At 42.6% G+C, this 23,669-nt stretch overlaps 1 protein-coding gene across 2 annotated transcripts in view; it reads right to left on the reverse strand.

Annotated features, from left to right (window-relative positions):
* LOC150092037 (uncharacterized) overlaps positions 1 to 17,933 on the reverse strand; it is a 321,608-nt gene extending 303,675 nt beyond the window's left edge. For both annotated transcript variants that reach the window (XM_090377855.1, XM_090377845.1), the window contains exon 1: positions 17,636 to 17,933. The gene's annotated coding sequence lies outside the window, so the exon portion shown is untranslated. The remainder of the gene's footprint in view (positions 1 to 17,635) is intronic.
* Between the last annotated feature and the right edge of the window lie 5,736 nt (positions 17,934 to 23,669).

Raw genomic sequence — 23,669 nt, forward strand, 5'->3', positions numbered from 1 at the left:
CCATTATTGATATTCTGGGGTATATTTTAATCGAATCGGCAGTAGCGCGCATCTCCGACAAATCTGGAACACATTCTTTATGCGCCCAGTACCAAAATTCACGCATCCGAAGGACTACAGGCCCGTGCCCATCAGCTGTGCATTCCTAGTGCAGGTGGAGGGGGTAACCTTCCGCTTGGGCACTGGTAATAAGTTTAAGTTGTCCAACTGGGTTGTAGGTTTGACTCCAAAGTTATTAAAAATCTTAAGATATAGTGACAGAATATTTCTAGGGTATATTTCCCACAAGTATAGAAGATTTTTAAGTGTTTTAAATGCCTTGGGTATGGCCACTCCTCGCACACGTGCACACATAAGACTGTCTCATGTGGGCGCAGTGCTCAGGGTGGTCATGCGTTCTCAGATTGCAAAAATAAAGAGAAACCTTGGTTTTCTGTGAATTGTTAAAAAAGGGGGTGAGCCTTTGATTATTCAGTGCGAGATGCAAATTGTCTTGAATATAGGAAGGCATTAGAGCTATCAAGGTTATTACTTGGTTTTTAGGAACATTGGCAACTAAGGCCATATTGCTCCGGGAATATGCGGTGGTCATATTCCCCAACCTTTCCGCATCCTCCGTATTTGGTGGTCACGGGCTCGAACCCCGGTCTAATCAAGAAGCGTGTGCTACGCACTGCTGCTCCTGCCCACCTGGCTATGGAGGCGCCCCAGGAATAAGGTACTTGAATAGTAGATATGAAGGTTCTCATGCTGAAGATTTATTTAATGAGCAGGAATCGAAACAAGTTTGTCAAAATATTAATATCAACAAAACTCCTGGTTTAGACATAATCGAAAATAACTTTATTATTAAAATGTCAGACGACTTTCCACATTTATTGGTAAATGCTTTTAATAAATGTTACTTGAAAGGTATCTTTCCAGGATTCTGGAAAGTACCATTGATTAACTTTTGCGTAAGCCATGTAAAGCCGTCCCCAATCCTAGAAGGTGCAGACTGATCTCTCTCTCTCTCTCTGCTCCCTAACCTGACTAAGTTATAAGAGCGGTTGTTGCCGCTTAGGTTAATGGATTGGTTAAACACAAGGGAATTTCAGCTCAAATGTCAATATGGGTTTCTGAAAGAACACTCGGCTGAGGATGCTTTCAAAGATATGATTGATTATATTACACAATCTGTTAGCAAGTATATTCTCGTGTTGATTCCGAGGGTGCTTTCGATAGCCTGTGGCACGAGAGCATACTCTGCTCCCGTAGGCAGATCCAGGTCTTTTGTTTAAATAGCTAGCTATCTAAACGGCAGGTAAGTTATTGTCAGGTCACGGCATAAAGTTTTTTTCTAAGAATAGTAGTAGTAGTAGTGGCATGTGATGAAAGAAAGCAAGTGTATCAGCTTATGCAGCATCAGCCAAAAAAAAAAAAAAAAAACACACCATTCCCTCCAAATGCCTGTCCAGTTGCTCCTTAAATTTATTCAACCTATCAACTTCCACAACGACAGATGGAAGTTTGTTCCAGCAATTAACCACCCGCTGGCTAAAGGCAAATTACCGCACATCTATTCTACGTCTGTCTTTTCTTAATTTGAATTTATGCCCCCTTAGGTTCGTAATCTGAACAAGGGGAAGGATCCCATCAGAATTCAGCGTGCTCAACCCATTCAAGGCCTTATACACCTCAATCAGATCACCGTGCAGGTGCCTGGTCTCCAGCCACTGAAAATTTCAGAACTTAAGCCTCTCTTGGTAAGAGGATCCCTTCATTCCCCTCACCAATCTTCTTGCCCTTCTCTGTACACGCTCAAGCAAATCTACATCCTTCCTAAAATGAGGCCTCCAGACCTGTACGCATTACCAAAGGCGTGGCCTGACCATTGCCTTATACAGAGGGATAATCAAATCACCTCCTTTTCCCTGCTAGCAAAATTCCTATATATCACTGACAAAACCCCATGACCTGACCTGGCAGCCTGTCTGCATTGCTCAGAAAACTTCATATCTGACTGCACAATTACTCCCATGTCTTTTTCATTTTCTACCACCCTAAGTGTAGCACCACACAGTTGGTACGTTTCTCTGGGGTTACTTCTACCCATATGCAATACTTTGCATTTGTCAAGGTTAAACTTCAGTTGCCACTTCTTAGTCCATCTGCCCAAATTATCTAGACCCTGTTGCAGTAGCACACTGCCATTGCTGTCATTAACAACCCTGATAACCTTTGTATCATCTGCAAACTTTGACACTAAGCCTGATATACCTTCATCAGTATGATTGATAAATATACAAAACAACAGTGGACCCCACACCGAACCTGTGGAACTCCACTAATAACATTAGTCCACGAACAGCAGGACCCTTTGATTACCACCCTCTGTCTTCTCCCACTCACTAACCATCCTTTTATCCATTGTAGCAACTTACCCTTAATACCATTCTGCTCCAATTTGTACAGTAGTCTTCCATGCGCAACAGTGTCAAAAGCTTTCCTGAAATCCAAGTATATGATATCAAAATTATTTTTGGCATTCAGTTCCTTTGTAACTACATCATAATATCCTATCAAATTTGTCAAACAAGACTTTCCTTTAACAAACCCATGCTGTGTCTGAATTATTGCTGCAGTCTTGTCTAGATGATCCTGCGATGCATCTTTAAACAGTGACTCCATTATTTTACCTGGAACAGAAGTCAAACTAACAGGTCTGTAATTACTCGTGTCACCCTTCGATCCCCCCTTTGTGAATTGGGGATACATTTGCACATCTCCAGTCCGTGGGAACCTCCCTTGAGTCCAAGGATGCTCTCATAAATATGGCTAAGAATGTTACTTCTAAGAATTAAGAATTTAACGTCATTTCTAAGAATGTTATTTATTCTTAAAAATGACTCATTCAATTAATGAATGAGCGAAGTGACTAATTTAATTAATGTAGTTTATTTTTTTACTTTAATTTATTTATTTATTATTTGTTTTACCGGTAACTTAACCTAATGCAATCCTGTTTTATACATATCATTCTAATGTTGAATCTCTATCAATATTCCTGCTGGATTTCTTTATATTGTTATCAATTGTGTTTATTGTTCTGCTCTCAGATTCACTCTTAATGCTTACCTCTCGTGTATCTTGTGATTAATAAAATAAAATAAAATTTGTACGAAATCAACCTCGAAGGACGACCTCCCAAGTCGCTTTAAAAGATTTCCAGCAGGTGGAACAGTTCTGTTGTCGATGTTTTATTTGGAGGGGGTTTTATTATTTCGTATTTCGTGTTACACGAGATCTAGTGATTTACTCGATGTTGTTGCTCTTAAATAATCAATGCTTCCACTGCACTTGCAACTCGCCAACAAGTGGTGGGAAGTTTCGTGCAGCGTTCAAGGCCAAAGGGGGCTCACTCCGCATTCAAATTGCTTTTTAATCGCACGCATTGACGTTCGCTGTTGCTAAGCAAGATGCGAGCTGGGCCACTGCCCGCACACTTTTAAACCTGTTCTTGCATCTGGGAGGGATTTCCTTACTTTGATGCCCACAGTTGCAGACAATCGTTTCGCGTGACTCCAACCTCTCCCGCAGGCAATGAATTGGCTCGAGGTATTCAAGATTTACGGACGCGAAGAACAAGTGCGCTGATATTTGTGGTCGCGTATTATTTCGTTGATCTCGTAAGAAAAACAAAGTGATATCGAAACGAGCCAAATTTAACCCTCGAATTAAACCTTTTTTCGAATATCACGGCGTACGAGCTATTACGCATGATTTTCAAAGAAATCGTACTCCATTATTTATTTTTTTTTTGTACCGCGATTCTTTTTATTTCGACTTAAAAAATTGCGCAAATCGTACAACTTCGCGTCAAAGTGACCCAAAAAATTCGCGGGAACACATCGTTTGCGAACTTTTGCCCGAATCTGCGTCGTTAAACCCGAGCATTGCGGACATTTGCACCCCTGTCTGTACTGGTGTGCCAAAAGCCCTCGGACAGTACTCCATTAATCTTGATGTACCAACTGAGAATGACATAACAACACTCAGAAATCAATTCATTAGTGACTGCAAAATGAATGGGCAAATGCCATTACTGGCAGGACAGCATTTGGATTTTTGCCGAGGGTAGCTGAGTTTCACAAGCTTTCTTTCTCTTTGCTTTAATCCAGCACTAAATTGAGTGCAATCGTTACGTTGATTATAGGCATGAATTATTATTATTATTAAATCCGTTTATTAAAAATAGCGAGTGTTTGCTTTCACCCCTTATACACAGCCGACCGGCTAGAAGGGTGTACAAAATGCAAGAATTGCAATTATATACAATATGAGAAGGGTGTACAAAAGCAAAAATTAGAATTATTTACAGTATTTACAATATAAGAAGAGTGTACAAAAATGTACGAATACAATTATTTACAAAAGTGCGTATATTTACAATATTGTTTACAAATTCACTCATTGTCAAGATTACAGTTGAAGTAAGCTGTGCGCTTCTGAGATGCTCTTCACTCTGTACTGCTTACTTTCGGAGTATTTCACAGGGTCTATTGTCAATGAGTTGAAAAGGTTCACTGCGTTGTTTGGGAAGAAGTTCTTCAGACAGCACAGGTTGGATAGTTTAGAATGCAAAGCTAAGTAGGGACTGTCATTACTGCGTCCAGCACGTGGAGTAGATATAAGTCCTCGAAGACTGGGGGCGTCAATCACACCGGTAAGCATCTGAGAAAGAAGAAGAATATTCCTGGATGCAATGTGAACTCTCCAGGGAGTGATATTTAAGTTGGTATATAAAACAGCCCTGGAATTAGATGGTGAATGCGTTCCCCATGACCCTGTTCATCCATCCCATTACCCAGTACTCGACTGCGAGGAATCTATTTATATACGATGTCGGGGCAGAAGACCAGATTGGTGATGCATACACTGCGATAGGTTGTAGGCACCGCTGGACGTATCCACCGACTACATCGGTGGATACGTCCAAATTACAGAGGTTAACTAATGTTTATGTGAATTTGATCTCCCGAAACTCATTGAAAACAAAAAAAAAATTTGGGGTCCTGGCAAATTTTGCTGATAAGGTTCTATATTTCATAGAAGGAGGAACATAATAAATGACATCTGATTGCTATTTCTAGATTAATGGTTAAATAATTTTCTTATTATGGTAGAATCCTTTAGTGGTGTTGGCTGCCTACTTTGGTTTTCTCACTTGACAACATTATTAAATTGCCGTTTGTAATTTATGTTTAATAGTTATTTCGATCTGAGGATTTTTCACATCTTATCTTCAGTCTTTTCTGTAAATATTGTGAATAGGTTGGACTTGCCTTTTAGGGTGCATAAAAATTCTGTGTTGCCTGTTGTTCTGGGCCTTGAAACATTAATGTAGTAAGTTGAGTACTAATTTATTATTCCCTGAACTTGTTCTGGTTGATCGTTTCCTGTCCTAAAAGACTTTAGGCAAGGGTATTTTATTGTGCTAGCATAGATTGGTATACTGATGGGACTCTTTTGATGTCTTCATATGTTAGATACTCTCTTGGCGATTTGTATACTTGGTTGTTGATTTTTTGGCGCAACGGCTACTACGGCCAAATTGCGCCTTGTATACATGGTATTTTGTGTTGAAGACTGTTGCATCAGAGTTATATGTTATGCGTGAGGATGAACAGTTAGTGGGTATTTCTCTTCAGGTTCTGGACCGTTCAAGTTTAGGAACTGACGAAGACTTTTTGGCAGTTTGTTTATGTGTAAGGACTACGAGTATGAACCTCTATTAGAACCTGTTTACTTGATACTCTGTTGGTGGACTTTACTGTTCTCTTGCCTGGAGAAGTGGCACTACTAATCTTTGGTGTGCTATGGGATTTTTGTGATCTTCAGAATACGCTATTTTTGGGTATCTTTTGACCACCCCCATGGATATAAAATGCACTTGAAATTCATGAATATTTGGTGAGTGGATAGAAATAAGTTTTGTCTTATAATATTCTCCATAGAGTTTGTATGGTGAATAGAACATAATGTCAGAGCGCCCGCTTGTTTATTTTATATCTTTCTATACATTAAAATAATTTTCCTCCTAGTGATATTTATTCAGCCAACGGGAAAAGAGAGATGCGGGTTGCGTGGTAATACGTAACAGAAGCTTGTTTTACTGTGGTAAAACAAGCTTCTGTTTAAGCGTGATCACGCGTTATGGTTATCTGATATGACCACGCGGAATCATGCTTGATTTCCATATGCAACATATTTATGTGTTAGTAGCAGAGGACACACGGTGTCGAAAGCTTCTCTAAGTATTTTTTTTTTTTTTACTTTATCCAAAGAAGCGAACGCAGCCCCCTAGTGGAAATTAAGAAAACATAGTGGCAATGTATAATATAAAATATAAACCCTCATTAGGGTAAGATGGTGAGTAGACATAGCCATAAATAAGACTTGACCACACATAGGTAAGAAATATGGTGTTGGGCTATAATTGGGCAACTGTTCAGCAGCCCATAGAAACCTCCGTATTGGTCATCTGGACTTATTATAGGTGCCAATGGGAAGTGGGAGAAATTATTTATATTCCTCACAATTTTATACTTCCCCCTGGTGGACAGTACGACTTGACCAGGATTTCAAAACACTGCAAAATGAGAACTTGTGTGCAAGTTTTTTTGTTTTTTTTTTTATCCCGGATATACATACGGTAATTTTGAGATATTTCTTTCTAGGGAATCAGGTAGGTTCTGTATTGCGAAAAATATAATTCTCTCTCCCAGAAGCCGTTGTGGATCTACCGGGAAGCTACAAGTTTAAGAAAATTTTTACTTTTCAAGGAAAGTCAATTATATTATTTTGCTGTCCACAATATTGTGCTTTCAGTTAAATCTACACAAACATTTAATCATAGATTCCCAAGTTGGAAAGTATCTGAAACAAGGTGAAAAAGACTCTCAATATTCTTCCTCTGACGAGAATGATAACAGATCAGGTGAATTTACACCGCTGTTAGCCGTAGTTTCTAGCCAGACTGGCAGTAGTGGTATTTCTAGTTCTGGACAGGCAACTAGTTTAACTGAATCTGTTAAAACTAAAAAGAAAAAACTTCAGCCAGACCCTGCCTGAAGTTGGGAGCGATAGCAATCCCCGTGTAAATATTTCTTCAAACTATGAAACGGAGGTTAGGTAATCTGAGGAAGATAGTATTGCCTCTACTGTACAGAATGTAAATACCGATATGGTTACCAATGTCACACCCTGCCAAGATAATAAACAAACATAGATAAACAAAGTTCAACTGTAATGATTCATCTCGGACCAGTGTCATACTGATGGCGCCACAATGCACACATCCATGACCATTATTAAAAAAACCGTTAGTGACTTTATGGGCAAGTGACGAAAGCGACCTCGAATTTTATACATGGCCTTTGGGTCGTTCTTGAAACGATTACAACAACGCTGATAAGCACTAATGAAATACGTAAAAGTGAGGGCAGAGGAGTTGCAAATTCGCACAGCTACGAATTTTTGTGGATGACCTCTGACGAAGATTCTGAAATTGTGAAAAACACTACACCGTAGTCTAAATTTGGTCGCTTTTTCACATCTGATTTTAATTTTTTTAAACTATCTGTCTCTTTTTCATATCTTACTTGGTCACTTCAACCTACCATATATCGCTACATTTCTTATCCATTTCGTCGAATTCCCTTTTCTAGATTCAATAGGATTAAACAAAATATCTTCTTCACACTTTCTTCATACCGTTAGATATGAATGTCTTTAATAAATGGCAAAAAATGGGATTGTTTTCCCTTCATAGCTGCGTTCATGTTTCAGCTTGATACGTATCTTTGTAAAGTTTGGTATTGTTCTTACATCGCAAGGATTTCTAGTTGAGGGGCCGATTCTCCTCTGCAGCTGTTAAGTTATTTTTGTCGCGGTATTGGAGCGGGCAACCACTGTGTGTTTGTAACAGAAGTTTAGAGGTTAACAGCACTTTCGTATAATAAGTTGAGATTATGTTAACGGCTTGCACTGTCAGGTGCTTCGGCTTTGTTAACAAGTCACAGACTCCTGCTAAGTGTGCAGTGGTAATAACTTATTCTCTCGATTTTGGTGGTTTCTCTTCTTCCACTTTAAACTTTCTTTTCTAACTCTATTTTCGGGGATGTCTGCTTTCACTCCCCTCCCGTTTCCCTAATTAAACCTTCTATTTCTTATCTTCCTTGCAGTTGAAAATTCGGGGTTCCCACGGTTGCCCGACAGCCCCAGTAGGCGTCTCTTGGAGAAAGTGTACCCTGGCGCGCCTCCTCGTGGCCAAGGTTGGTGGGGGTGAGGGGACCTGGTGTTCCCCGCTGCTGGCTGCGAGATCGTCAGGTGCTGGCACTCGACATAACAACGCTTTATGATATCCGTACACTTTTAAATCTCTGCCTTTTACGGCGTACTGTAACGCGCGACAATGTATACCACGCGAAGATGGGGGAAGCGCCTGGTGCCGCTTGACCCTAAACGCACTTTACACTCAACATAACAACACACGTACACACGCTTGCCCGCCTTGGCCATTTCAGATGATACAGTGGCATACGGGAGAAACCCGTGGAGGTTGCATTTAAACAAAGACACCTTTGACCTTGTCCGTTCAAGAGCGGCAAATTTCCCGACCGAGTGAATACGGGCCTCGGTCGGGAAAGTCTCGTTTTCCGGGAAAGGGCACTCACGGCGGAGGCACTTCTTAGTCAAGAAAGGGGCGAACCTTGTGTGTGGAAAGCGCTGATTGAATGCGGAGCGACGGACAAACACCGAATTCGCGTTTACGGTAACGAAGGTTCCCCGATTTTTCCCGAAAGCGATTGCAATGATCAGAGGCGGAATGCGAGCAGGGGCGCATTTTCGATGCGTTTGCAGCGACGCACGGAGATGGGAATGTGGCGGATCCGAACGCAGAAGCCGCACGTTGAAGCGAAGCAATTACGGGTCACTCTCCGCTTGTCAACACTTTTGCGCGAGGGAAAATCGATGAGAGTGGGAAATGCACCTGCGCTTCGACCGACAGTAGACGGAAGTGACGCAGCCGGATTCGCACTTTGATCCGAGTAGAACACGCGCGCACACTCCGTTATTAACGCACCGAAACGCGAGCGTGTCATAAACGTAGCGGGCTCGCTCGGCAACAATCGTGCGGATATTAAATGGCGAGGAGTGGTTGCCAAAATGGCCGCTAGGAGGCGTGACTGAAACGAGAATTCGGTTTCGCGAAGCTAAGAGGCGGTGGGGGGAACAATAATAAAATAAAACCTGCGGGGACACTTAATTGCGAGTGGAGGAAGGGGAACGTTATTAAAAGAAAAGGACTTTTGTCCAAGGCGGAATTTCCGATTGGTACGAACCCGAAACCACATTGCGCAGTTAGTTATTCGGTTTTTAGGAGCAACTAAGGGCATATTGCTCCCTGATATGCGGTGGTCATTCCCTGACCTTTCCACATCCTCCGTATTTGGCCACATCACGTGCGCACCACTAAAGAAACACGTGCGCGTGTGACTTACGTCGTTTTTATTATTCGCGAGTCCAAATTTTGTTATCTGTTTGTTCTTCAAAAGGGACTCCAAAGTGGGACTGCTGCGTAATCGGCACCAGGAAGGTGATTGGTTTCGGGTGCGTACTAAGGGCAGGGGGTTGCATATACTGAGCACGTAGTCTCAGTCCCCAAATATTATATTTAAACATAAATAGTTGCGCATATACATCGCGCAATTGCGCATTTCCGAGTGAGGAAATGCAAATACAAAATTGTTAAAGAGGGTATCTTCCCGCACAATAGCTTACAAGTTATTATTTTTCTTAATTAAAGAAGAAAGTTTCCATTATTAAAAATAAATGAATTTTCTGTTTATACTCCGGGACGACCAAACGGTCAGAAGAGTTCCAAGATAGGCAAACAGCACCGTATTCAGCAGTCACGGGCTAGAACCGAAGGCACGTGTTCTTATGCACCCGCGCGGCTAAGAATTCCGGAAGATCTCTTTCGGGTGCGTTGCAAATTGACGCAGATGTGCACTTCCATCCGTTTGATGCGAAGGTGCCAAACAGATGCGGCACAAACGGCAAAAAGAATTGCGAATTATAATAAATCGGAGAGAGATGAGAGGAACCGGATTGGGATCTCTCCACCGAGACAAAAATAAGCGCGACTGCTTCGGCGAAGAGAATTCGGCTCACGAGGGCAGAGAGAGAACCACTGGTTCGAGGTCTTCTTTCCGAGCCAATTCTTATTTCGAGAAGGGACATTTTCACGTTATTGTCACGCGTGCTCGGATCTCGGGAATGGATTTTTATTTGGTAGTCATGTGGCTGATTGTGGCACGTGCTTTGCTCGCGGTTCCTTTTTGCGCCACAATTTATATTCCCGACGCAATGTATTGTGTGGACACGATACAACGTTCATCTCACTTTGCGGCATTGCAATTAACGCCACTTTCAGTATCATCCATCTCTAACATAACACGTATTCCGCGTTTGGGGCCGTTTCTTAATAAAAATGGGCGTCATTTTGACAACGTTCACTTTTCCCACGTTCGAGTATCGCCACGTTATTCGGTCTCCGCACCAAGAACGCCGTTTGTCCGATAATGTCGAGCGAATCCGAAGAGTAAAATTTCTTCGTTCGGAACCGTACGAAGCGCGTGACGTTGTACGGCACGAATTGGTCTGTTCGTGCATTCGCCGTTCCGTGCGCGAAGAAGTTTGTTTATTTCATCACATTGCGGTTTACAACGCGAGAGAAAACTGCCATAAACGTTAATGCGCGACAAAAAACATAGAAAGAAATACGTCGACGATAAATTTTGAGAATGCGCGAAATTAATGCGAGAAAGGGTTGGCGTTTCAGCTCGAGATTTCATTCTTCGCGCTGCTCCTCGTACGGCGCATTCCGCGAAATTAATTCTCAAATATCGAGTCGGCATTTTTATACGTAAACGAGTTTAGTTACTGCGCTCGCGGCCTTACATTTCAAGATTCGTAACAGAAAAAAAAAAAAAAAAACGACTTTTACGAGCGAACCGAGAAAAATCTTGCTTGCGCGCATAACCAGCTGAAATGCGAATTATGTGGACAGCCTACGCGAAGCGCGTATGAAAAAAATAAAATAAAATAATAATAAATAAATCGAATTATAAACATTGTATATCGCCAACTTGCGAAGGAACGGGAAGAGGTAGTTGCAGGCAGGAAAAATCCTAGAAATCCTAATCCTAAAAAAATAAATAAATAATAGTCTCCGGATTTCTATCGGTCCGTTTTAATTAAATTTGGACGCACTCCGCAAATCATTGTAACGGAGCGAAATACAAAATTTCACGAAAATTCATCCCCCGAGAACCCAGTTATCATTAAGTGCAAATAGACGGACAAAAATGCTCATTCCTGTTGGCCACATTTCTACGAAGGCTCCGTTCAAATTCGCAAAATCCGTCTACTGCGATTTCGCGAAAATCCGTTCACCGCGATTGCGATTGTCACGTGCGGACGGATGAACGGACATGGCGAAGACAACCCGTAACGTGCCTAAAAATGATTTCGATTCTTAAATCATTCTTTTATCATCTTTTTTGTTCCGATCGCTCGCACGTACGTCGCATTGCATCCATTAAAAACACTTTCTTCGTTTCATTTCGCATTCGTTTCGTTACTTCGAGTTATGCGCACGCGCGGAAACAACACGCTTGGTCGCGGTACAGCGCGTCATTTTTAAATAAAGGGAAAGAAAAGAACCTCGTGCAAATAAACGGATAATAATAATAATAACCGTTGGCTTTCGATTACATCGAAGGGTGCGGGTTTTATTGAAGTCCGCACGGGGTGCTCCGAGTGGCCAATTAAAGAAAAATGCGACTCATCCAATGTACGGCAATCTTCATTAATAAAAATACGGCAAAATGGACGCCATCTGAAATATTAAAATCGACACGAAGTGAAACGATTCCACGAGGGGATGCATAAATCAAATTGCGTGTCACAAAAAAACGTGACGTCAGCGCACGTACACACACATGCAGCGGAATGCGTTGTTGCTAACGCGTAAGTAGAAACTGCGCAGTCGACTCGAGGTTAAATGGACACCACCTAACCAAGGACGCGCGCGCTTTGCTTTTATCGGAGTGCAAGTGTCGTTCCTGTTGCCACACGTTGTGCACGGGTGTCTCCGGAACAGCGACGACAACGACAAGAAATTCGAGAGCGTCAAAACTGTGTTTTTTTGTTTTTTTTGTTTGTTTTTATTAATAAGAAGATTGAGAACAGGTAACTATTAGCGGCGTATGAACAGAGTCGATGCAATAATAAGAGATCCAACAGAAAGATAAACCATTCACATACATTCAAACATTAAAATCATAAGCGCAAATGAGGTTAATTAATTGGAGAAGAAAAAATAATTAAAAAAGTAACGATAGCCTAAAATGATTAGATGACAGCTAGTCACTTTGCAGTTGAAGAGAAGAGGCGAACTTGTGGACGGAGTTCATCAGTGATTGGGAGTTGTCAAAGAAGTCAATGAGAGAGTCATTCGCTGATTTGCTGATGCTGTTCAGTGGACTGAACTTCATAAAGTCCGTGGTTGCAGAGTCAAGGCGAAACAGTGTAAGATCTCTGACTTGTCTACAAGGAAGTTATTATTATTATTATTAAATCCGTTTATTAATAGCAAGCGATTGCTTTCACCCCTTTTACACAGCCAACCGGCTAGAAGAGTGTACAAAAATGCAACAGTGGCAATTTCTACAATGCAATATTTACAAATCACGTTTACAATATTTACAGAAGTGCGAATCATTTACAGTATTCTTTACAGAATGTAATTATCGACAACTTTAGAAGAGGAAATTATTCACAGTACCATTTAAAAGTAGATGTCCAACAGCTATTTTATATTTTGCCCATTCCTTACAAAGTTGATTTTAGTGAGGATATCAGATGCTTCGTAAATTCCAGTGATTACTTTGGCTAGAAGGGCGATGTCAGCAGTAACTCTTCTAGTGCACAGAGGCCTCAGATGAAAGTAATCACACAGCGATTCATAATACACTGAGTGATAGAATAGAGGATTGCGGTACGTGAGGTAACGGACAAAGTTTTTTTGGACTGCTTCAATTTTGTTAGTTAAAGTCTTTGTGTGAGGATTCCAGATGGGTGAACTGAATTCAAGGATTGGCAGAACAATAGTTTTATAAAGAATATCTGTAGTTTTTGAACTTGTATATGTTCCGTTTGATGAATCCCAGTGTTTTGAATGCTTTGCTGGTGATTTTAAGGACATGGGCATCGAATTTAGCACTGCTGGAGAAGAGAATCTCCAAGTCGTTAACTTGGTCACACTTTTCGATGATCACGGAGTATGTATTATTTGTGGACATCTGCAGGATGAGAAAGAGATTACTTTGCACTTCGAAGGGTTGGCGTACAATCCATTCAGAGGTAGCCACAGAGAGAATTTATTGAGGGCGCATTGAAGCTGTTGAGGATCCGTTGTCTCCTTAACTGCTGAGTAGATCTTAAGATCATCTGCATAAAGAGCAACTTGAATATTGCAGGTGCAGATGACAGAAGGAAGATCATTTATGAAAACAATGAAAAGTAGAGGGCCTAAGGGGCAGCCTGAGGTACTCCACTTAGTGGTATAAAACGGTCCGAGTTCACTTGATTGACGATAACGCTCAAGGAACAATCCGTAATATAGCTGCGCAGCCATGAGAGCAAAGGGACACGGATACCATATAGCTTAAGTTTTTCATGCAGTTGTTCATGGTGGACGTTATCAAATGCCTTGGATATATCTGTGTAGACTGCATCAACTTGAAGGTTGTTATCAAGAACTTCAGAGGTGTATTGCCAGAAAGGAAGCAAATTTGTAACTACAGACTTCGAAGAGATGTTTGTGCACTGCCGTGTCGAAGAGTTTAGCCAGGCTGTTTTGCAAGGTTGTGGGTCTGTAATCAGTTACATCATTTTTATCACCTTTTTTGAAAATAGGAACTATATCCACCTGCTTGAGGTGCTTAGGATACTTCCTCAGCCTGAGAGACAAGTTGAAGATCCAAAGTATGAGGGGTTTTAAGGTAGTGGCAGTCATTTTCCGAAATAAGCTGGAATGTCATCTGGACCTCTAGTATATTCATTTCTCGTGATTTTTAATGTTGACTTTAAATCTTCATCTGTGATAAAGAGGTTGATGAGAATATCATCCTCAACAGGTGTGAAGTTAGGAAATGAAGCGGGTCTCAATGTACCGTTTGTTCGGATTCTGGAAAAAATGTTTGGCAAACTCATGAGCAATACTGAATTCTTCCGATAAGAGAAATCCACCTGAGTTATGGACTTGTAACTTTCTAATGAGTATAAACAGAAATAAATTTTCTGCGTTTATACTCGGGGACGACCAAACGTGAGAGGAGTACACAAGTTAGAGAGAATACAAGAAACAAAACCGTATTTAGCAGTCACGGGCGCGAACCCCGTTCACTGAAGGCACGTGTACTTCTGCACCCTCGGCCCCGACCACTGGGTATCTGCGTCTGTCTGCTCGGAAGTCCCTTACGGGAATTTTTGGCCGGAGGAAAGATGAGTCGAAGAAAAAACTGACGTGAATAAAACGAACAACTCATTTGCACGCTTTACAACGCGGGGCACACGTGATCAGCTCCGTCTTATGAAAGGCGACGACTCGAAGTTGAAATTCGGCGGAAGAGGATTTTCGTGACTCACAATTCTGTGACGAGGGCTTCCTTCTCCGACCCCGCCGCCCCGTTTATTCGTTGCACGTGCTTCGGTCGTCTTACGCAGCAAGAAAAATGTTACGACAAGGCCGAAAAAGAGATTTGTGACATTTTTACGGAAAGCGTAGCGTTAATTACGTTGAGATTTTTAAAGCGAGAGGCAGAAATGAACAGAGAAGGAGTGCGCGAACAGAGCGCTCCAAAATAAAGAATGCGCGAGCTCTTATGACACTCGCGGGTCCGTCATTCCGTCATTGCGGAGTTCACAGTTGATGCAACGACGGGACAACGCCAAATAATACACGTTTCGAGAGACCAAAACAAATGGGCGTTTGTTTCATTTAAAGTGACCCCAACGGCATTGGAAGAAATGAAGAATAAACTGAATTTAGTCAATTAATAACAGCGCCCCCTTTTATGAGCGGGGCCCCAAATGAAACTGCTCACTTGTGCGCGTGTCATCAGAACGGCTCGTTTCTGGGTTTTCACCAATCCAGCTTTTTGTTCAGCGTTTGCAAATGATACAAAGCAGCCGCATTTTTTCCCTCCGCTGTTGATCCGCGGTCATCTCAACGCACGTAACTGTGCCCCCTTTGTAGAGGCGAAATTCATTCGTCGTTGACACCCCTCGGGATTCGGTCCGGACCCGAAAAAACTGAACGGAAGAAAAAAGCTATTATTCGATCACTTAACTTCGTACTAAGAAATGGGATGGGATGCCGCCCATCCCATCCCTCGCCTAGCACGTTTCCGATGCCTTCGTCATTGCCGAACTGCACACGAGATCGTGGAAGAGCAAATATTCCAGAAAACGACCGTGCAGCATCATCGCGGGGCACCAGGCGTCTGTGGGCCATTAAATCGTCTCGACTACGTACGCAAATCTCCCCCTCCCACCGAAAATGTAGAAAGAAGTTTCTCAAGCGGAATCCTTCGCGTTCAATTCTTCGAGACCATCGCAACTGCGCCATCTTCAACTGCAGCGCCACACCAGGCGCGAAGTCGATCTGCTCTGGCAGCCATCGTCGCTTCTGTTCGTTCCTAGTTTTATGAGCCCCCCCCACTCCACTCCACTCCACCCCACTCCCGCTCAAGGGGAGAGCTACGATGGAAGGGAGAAAGTTTGGGCGTTCCGAAATGAGCCACGGAAGAGAACTCGTCCATCGACGCAGTATCCGTGACCATTTCATCGTCTTTTACGCATTCTGCATCACCGTGGCAACCCCACTGGAAACGCATCGAGGGTGGCTCTGTCGGCGTCCGTTGTCTTCTGCAATTCCATTTCGCAACCTCAAAACGAAGAGCACGAAAAACAAGTAAATGCGCGCTATCGACTGTTGCAGTCACAGAATCTTCCCTCCCTCCCAACATATAATTTTATGATTTTTTTTTTTAAACGAAAACCCGAAACACGAGAGGGGTTAGTACGTGATACCGCGCGTGTGTTGACGAAAGAACACATTTGTTGACACTTCAACTTCTGCAGGTTTATAATTTTCCGGAAATTCCGTACGAAAGCATGTTCGCAGATGCAGCACGCGCTACTATGTGCGGAGACCCAACCAGCTCTTAACTTCGGAGACGAGTCCCGCTCGTCCATCTCTCGAGCCATCGCTAAACGTTTCCGACCCGCTCTTCCACAAATAGGTCTCCGCTGTCCCGAGTACACGGTGGCACCCTCGAAAGCGAACTTCGCGTGAAAATGTTTAGGCGTGACCTTTCCGGGGGTCATCATTTTTTTGAAATCAGCCGAATGGCCCACCCCACCGACTCGACTCGTTCGTTGTGACGACGAACATCGGTGGCGTCGCCAACAGATTCCAGCACCTCGCAGCGACGACCGCACGGGCAACTGACAACGCATGCGCAGATCGTTGCGCTCGTCAGCCAGAAGACGCTCCCGTCTGGTGGAGCAAAATGGCACTTCCGCTGGTGACCACCGAGGCTGCAGCGAACGTGCGGAATAGGGGTGGTCGCCTGACCGAGAAGAACTAAGGAAGGGTTCAATTGTCTCCGACGAACTCCTCTGACGTCGTACGTCGGAGACAAGTAAGCAGTCGCTGCTGCGAGGGTCGTGAAGGGCAACCAGCAGGAGGGGCGTACGCAGCTACCCCGACGACAGCGGTCGCATTGTTTCGTAGAGAAGCGGACTCGAACTTCGCGAAACCGAACTGAGCCCGAAACTCTCGCACGAAAGGTGAAGCAATCGACGGAAACCGGGCGTGCAGCGTCGTCGAGAACGGAAGTGTGGAAGCTCAGAGTCAGGGTCGGAGGCAAAGGCACTGATTCCGAGAAGGGTGCGCGCCCAGAGTGGCTCGAGGCAACGCTTCCACGTCACAACGGACGCTTTGAAGTTCGGCCGATTTAGAAATCGCAGTTGCGAAAGACAGCGGTTGACGACATCGACACGACCGAAGAGAGACTCCGCTGCACGAGGAAGTGCATCTGCACAGTGCGCGCACCAACGTTAATCCTACATTCGTGCACACGCATCGGGGCCTCAGCCGATGCTTACCGACACACTCAGGCAGCGTACGCGGTGCGCGTGCTTCCATTGGGCGAATTTCCCTTCGGCTCGACGTGAACGCTGGCACTTCGTCCAAAGGGGTTACTTCGCGGCAGGGCCATCGCCCCCGTATTACTGAACGGGGTCTGCTTGCGAATGGACGACGATTAACACACGCACAATGCGCGTTTCTTAAATAGTCACGTGATAGGCATCATCTGGGCGCGAGCGACGGATCGCATCTGCTACGAAATATGCGGCCAACGAAGCCGACTTCGTTTCGGGGTGCTCGAGGACGCCCGTGTCAAGAAAGTGGCGGAGAATAAAGGAAAACTGAACGTAAGGAAAGGTCACTTACCCGAGAAGAGGTGCTCGGCTAGATGGAACGATACATAGCCCAGCGGCGCCGAGCGGCAGGGTCGTCGTGTTGCAGAAGCACACCACCAACAACAACAACAACAACACAAATCCTCGCAGCGAGAAAGGCGAAGCTCAGTCTTTGTCATCTGCTTGTATCCGTCTACGTAGGCACACAGCAGCAGTATCCACAGGGGCGAGCACAGGGGCTTCCCGTAGTTGACCGAAAGTAATCACAAAGGCGAGCACGGAGCCCAGCGTCTGCACACAAAACCTCAAACTGCTGTCCGCGGGCGAGAACACGGCGCTGTGCTGCGGCTGCCGGGAAGACGTGGAGCGTCCTATTCTGACGCGCAGGGGAGGCAGGTGGCGCGAGGGTGGCCGCTCGCGCACGATACGTAATTAGAAACGAGATACAATGGACCGCTACGCGCATCAACCCTTCGCCCGAACAAAGTCACAAGCGGATGTCGGCATTCCACGAGCTCGTGCGGATCCAATGAACGGCTCAAAGTGCGAAGCGAAAAATAAAAGTATCGGAGGATCGTCCCGTATTTTGACGCACATTCCGCGCACCAAAAGGAACACTCCGACTGTTTAATGGGGACGATGATCGACCCCTTCCCCGCTTATCCCCGTTTTCTCGAGAAATTTCTGTCCCCTCCGTAAAAAAAAAATCGGCAAAAATAAAAGGGGTGTCGTGTGAAACACGCGGCGAACAAAAAGTGATGGCGATTGAAAGAACGAACGCGGTTTCGGAGCGATTCCTTTTGTACGTGAAAACCGCTGGAAGGCTACGAAATGCTTTTTATTTGATTAAGAACGGTTCCTCTCTTGGCCCTTTAATATTTTTCTTAACGATATGTCCGCTTGTCTACAGAAAGCCAAATTGAATATTGTTACGTACGCCAATCATACGAAAGGGTACAAAGAAATTAACGAGGCCTTGCATTGTGAGGAGCTGCTTGCAAAAAGGTATTCAATTAATACACCAACGAATTAAAAGTCACGGACTAGATGTTAATATTGATAAATACCATTTCAGATGTTCGTAAACAATTTGTCATCTCTTACAATTACACTTTACAATCTTTGCATATTAAAAGAACTGAAGAAATTAAAGATTTAGGAATTTTAAGAAGTAGTAATGGATCTTACACAACTCATATTAATAAAGTAACTGCCGAAGCCTCTAAATTACTCGGCTTAACGAAAAGGGCTTGTTTTCACTTTGTTGGCCCTCACACCCGAAAGCTTGTACATCATTTGTTCGTCCAATTGTGGAGTACTCAACACAAGTGTGGACCCCTTTTGGTATAAATATTAATATTTATAACAAATGGGTTCAAAAATCTCTCATCAGATTCTTAGTTTATAAATGAGATTTACACTATTTTATGTTTAAATATAAAGATTGGTGTGAAATTTTTAACCTACCCACATTAAAAGAAAGAAGGAATATGTTTGACTGCATCCTTCTACATTCCATTCTTTGAGGCAAATAGATTCTCCGTGTCGTGTATTAACTTCAATCGCCCCCCCCCTAGGCCTTTGAGGGAACGTAAACTACATCATATAACCAAATTCAGAAGAAATCGTGGTAAATTTGAAATTTTCAACAGAACAGCTGCATTGTTCGATGAAAATAAAATTGATAAAATTGAATCGGCAAAATCAGTTTAAATTGAATATTACAATCGGATTTTATAGTTGATCATTAAGCTTTATTCATCTTGGGATTTATTTCAACGATTAAAAAATTATATTTTTCGTATAGATAATGAAATGAAATTATCTGTCTTTTAAAGTTTTTCTTATTATTCGATGTTTCGCGATTACCGTTCTTTTTAAATTATTAATACCACCTTATGATATCCGTGTTTAATGTTTTCCTTATCGACTAAACATTATAATAAGTTTTGCTTTTATTTTATAAATATGTTATTTATCGAAGATTACACGTTTTGCGCTTATTTTATAAATATTTAATTTTACCGAAGTTTTTCTTTTATAATAATTGTGTAGCAAAATCACAAATGTAGGGCTTAATGTCGTTATTGCGATTAATAAAACAAATGAAAAATGAAAAATGGAAAAAATGAAAAATGAATAGTACCTTCCTCATTTTCGACCAGAACAGGAGTCGTTTCCGCTTCATATCTCATTCTGCAGGCTTTCGCCGAAGGCGTATTTCTTCGAAGGCGTTCAGTGTGGACAGATCTGAACAGGATGCGGCACAATGCTGGTTAGATCTCCTTTCATAATTGTCGAGCGAGTAAACTGAAATCCTCAATCCTAATCCTCTGGATTAGGCCCGCGGACAAAATTAAGCGCTTTTCTTTCTTTTCTTTTTAGCGGCACTACTACTTTCTTTCTTTTACGTATTTACTGTAAGATTAAAAAATAATAATAACAACAAATAAAATAAAAAGAAATAAAAAGAAAGAAAGTAGTGCCGCTGCTAAAATAAAATATAATAATAAATAAATAAATAGACAAATAAAAGAAAGAAAGTAGTGGTGCCGCTAAAAAAAAGTAAAAGTAATAAAAAATAAATTTAAGAAAATAATAAATAAAAAAATAAAAGAAAGTAGTGGTGCTGCTAAAAAAAATACAAAATAATAATAAATACACCAGTATTTTATTTTCTTCCGCTTCATTTATTATTTCAGTTTTGTTCATTTCTTTTCCATGACCACGTGTGGTCATTTTTTTTTTTTTTTGCTTTTTTTTTTTATTTCTTCTGGAATGGGAATCCCATATAATCATGGTGTACCTTCTGTCTCCACCAGGTGGGTCAGAGTCTCTTTTTGAGACATTACGCGCTCTACTGGAACTGGCCAACCTTCCCGAGTACCCACAATCATCTTTCCAGGTGCTGATGCTTCTGGCCAGAACAGAACACGCGTAATACGCACAAACCTACGTCACACACACACATCTGGCCCATTGGTACTGATACCGTTCTTCACAGAGACACGAGGTGGAGATGAACTGACGTTCCCCCTTTACAAAAAACACACGCGCGCAATACTACCTTACTATTTTATGGAATCCGCGTTTAATATTTTATTTATTGAACATTATGGAAGTTTTGTATTTATTCTCTAAATATTTAATTTACTGAAGAACGTTTTTGTACAGCGAACTGAAAATCACGAATGTAAGGCTTAATGCCGTTGTTGGGATTAATAAAAAGTATTAAAAAAATACGTTTTTAATTTTGTTTTTATTTTTTCGCATTAACGAACGATTATTTGCAGTTGTGTGTCGCGATCGTGTTTTATTTCGTATCGATCGTTGCGTTGCCCTTTGCTCGTAATTCGGAGGGACCGTCGCCGTCTATTCGCCAAATATTACAGTAAGTTGAGAGTATTATAGAGCGCCATTTTTTATTAATTTTTCATTACGTTTTATTTTTATTATTTTTTTAGTTTTTATTTTATTTATTTATTATTATTTTTTTTTTTTTTTTCGTGACGGAGAGGAGAAGACAAGTGGATTGTCCAAGGTTTTCTTCGCAACTACAAAATTCACGGAAATATGTTTTTATTACTACGCGTTGAAGCAAACGGTCGTCGCAGTTTTCCCCGCAGCTCCTAGATGGCGCTTTCGCTCGTCACTGCATTCGGCTCAATTCAGAAAAGTCCACAGCGTGTTCCGAACTTTAACTGTGCCCCCCCTCCCCCGATGAAATTCGCTTTATGGCAATCGCGCGTTGAGGGATTTAATAAATTCGGGTCGTCCTCCGCATTGATTCTCTGTAAAAACAGCGAATATTACGGCAAATCGTGAGCGGATTGTGCGCGTGCATAATTTTATAATCGCTCTTCAACATTTTCGACACTACCGTAGATGTACGGGGAACTTCGTATACAAAAGACTCGGTCGTACGCGAAGGGTGCATACTGGCGTAGTGTTCCGTACGACGCAATGGCTCGAAAGAAGAGAACTAAAAAGTGCCAAAGGAGAGAGAAAGAGAGAGAGAGAGAGCCCTGTTCTCATTCAACGATTTCAGTAGCGTAACCTAACGTGGGAAACATTCAGTTCACGCGCTACTACTTAATAGCATGCATTAAATCTCTCAACAGGCGGTTGGACTGCTGAAGCCATATTTATACCTCACATTGAGATCAGAAGAAAAAAAAAAAAAACATTAGGCAATCGAAACCCCATACAGGGGACAACATTCCGATCTGCGACCTTTATTTCTTCAGGTAAGTGGGTTACCCGCTGGACTAATCCCGCAGTACGGATTACGTTTAACCTTTTCGCATAACGCTACCAAAATGGACTCGGCGGAGATTGTACGGATAGGAGCTTCGGCATTAAGTAATAAATATAATTAGCCCCGAGGATACTCCAAGCAATGTGCCTAACCTTCAAAAATCGGAATTTTCAAAAATCCGGAACGTGCTATGCCCCGAGGACGCCGACATACGGGGCTTTCCGTACGAGATTTAATAAAAATAAATAAATTTTCTGTTTATACTCCGCACGACAACCAAGTCAGTAGAGTTTACAATAAATCATCAATACAAATATTTATCGTATTTAGTAGTCACGGGCTTGAACCCCGGTCCACTCAAGGAACGCGTGCTATGCACTCTCGCTCCTGACCACTGGGCTACGTCAGGCCTGTTTACGCGTACGAACACAACGGCGCCTTTCCAGAACGGCGCCTCTGAAAAAAAATAGCAAAATTGCATTTTATTGTACGTTACTTGTGTCGTTCGTTGTTGTAAGGATTTAGGAGCATCAGTGACTACGGCTCTATTGCCCCGTGCGTGTCGTTTGTAAATTGTGCGTGTTCTGAGGTCGATTTGCTGTTTGCTGGAAGTAAAAACAACAGTGCCTGGACGGAGACCGACTAGCTCAGCCACGTTATAAAAAGGCCCATAAAAATTCCTCGCGTCGTCGACGGAATTGGAACGAGGGTCTTTTCCACCCGGTGCGAGGAGGACTGCGTTCCTACCAACTGCGCTACCCACGAGGGCACTTATGTTGGAAAACGCTTCCGCAATAGTCTGGTAACCTAAATCTACTTTCGTAGCGAGGAAAAAACTTCGAACGAGAATAACAAAGTACACCCACATCGCAAATCCCTGACCCACGAGACGAATGTCATTTAGAAGAAGAACTCTTTATTATAAACAGAAAGCGCACTGCTGTTCACGGCTACAAGCCAGGGGTTTACATAGAAAAAATCACACGCAACATAATAAAAAAAAAAATTTCTATTCCCGCGAATAGCGATAATAATAATCGCTAATTATCGACGTATCAGCAAGATGCCGTTAGCGTTGGTGTACACGCGTCGACAACGACGGGCCCTTGTTACGTAGGCATACTCTCGTCTGCTACACCCGCAGGAAAAGGCACCCGACACAAATTAACTGTCCCGCTTATTATTAAATTGTACGATTGGTGCCGCACGTGAGCATCACTTCCTCGTGCGATTTCTTTCCTGTACACCCGAGAATCGGGAAGAATTTTCCAGGGGGGGGGGGGTGGCCAGAATTTCCTTTTCATCACCGAAATTTGAATCGGCGGAGTAGATGTATTCGGTGATCCGGATTTGCCTTTATCCTCTAATGACTAAATACGAGCCAAGTGAACTATATTCACCACTGCGCCCTCACCCGTATTCAGGCCCATCTTTCGCTGCATCTCGTAGTCCCGCTTTCGTTGTAATGGGACGGATGCGTACGTCTCTCCCCGGGTCTTTGTTCTATACGCCGCTTCTTGACAAAATCTGTCTATTATTTCCTTATCTACTTCTAGGTTCTTGTCTAAATAACCTATGTATGTAATAAAAATCAATAAATAATCTTTTTATAGAATTTCCCACCGCGATAGACAGTTTGGCGTTCCAGCGTAGAGCGCTGAAGTGCTTGACGAGGCTGTGAAATCTTACAATTATCTTTTGGGTCATATATAATTCTAAGGAATCTATAGAGCTGTGACGCTTCGTGTCATTGTTCCTGGGAGGGTGGGTTCAACCACAGATGATTCCTTGAGAGAAAAGACCATAT

This window comes from Mastigoproctus giganteus, chromosome 1 (assembly GCF_048544385.1).
Source record: "Mastigoproctus giganteus isolate SK-2022 chromosome 1, ASM4854438v1, whole genome shotgun sequence".
NCBI classification, from domain to species: domain Eukaryota; kingdom Metazoa; phylum Arthropoda; class Arachnida; order Uropygi; family Thelyphonidae; genus Mastigoproctus; species Mastigoproctus giganteus.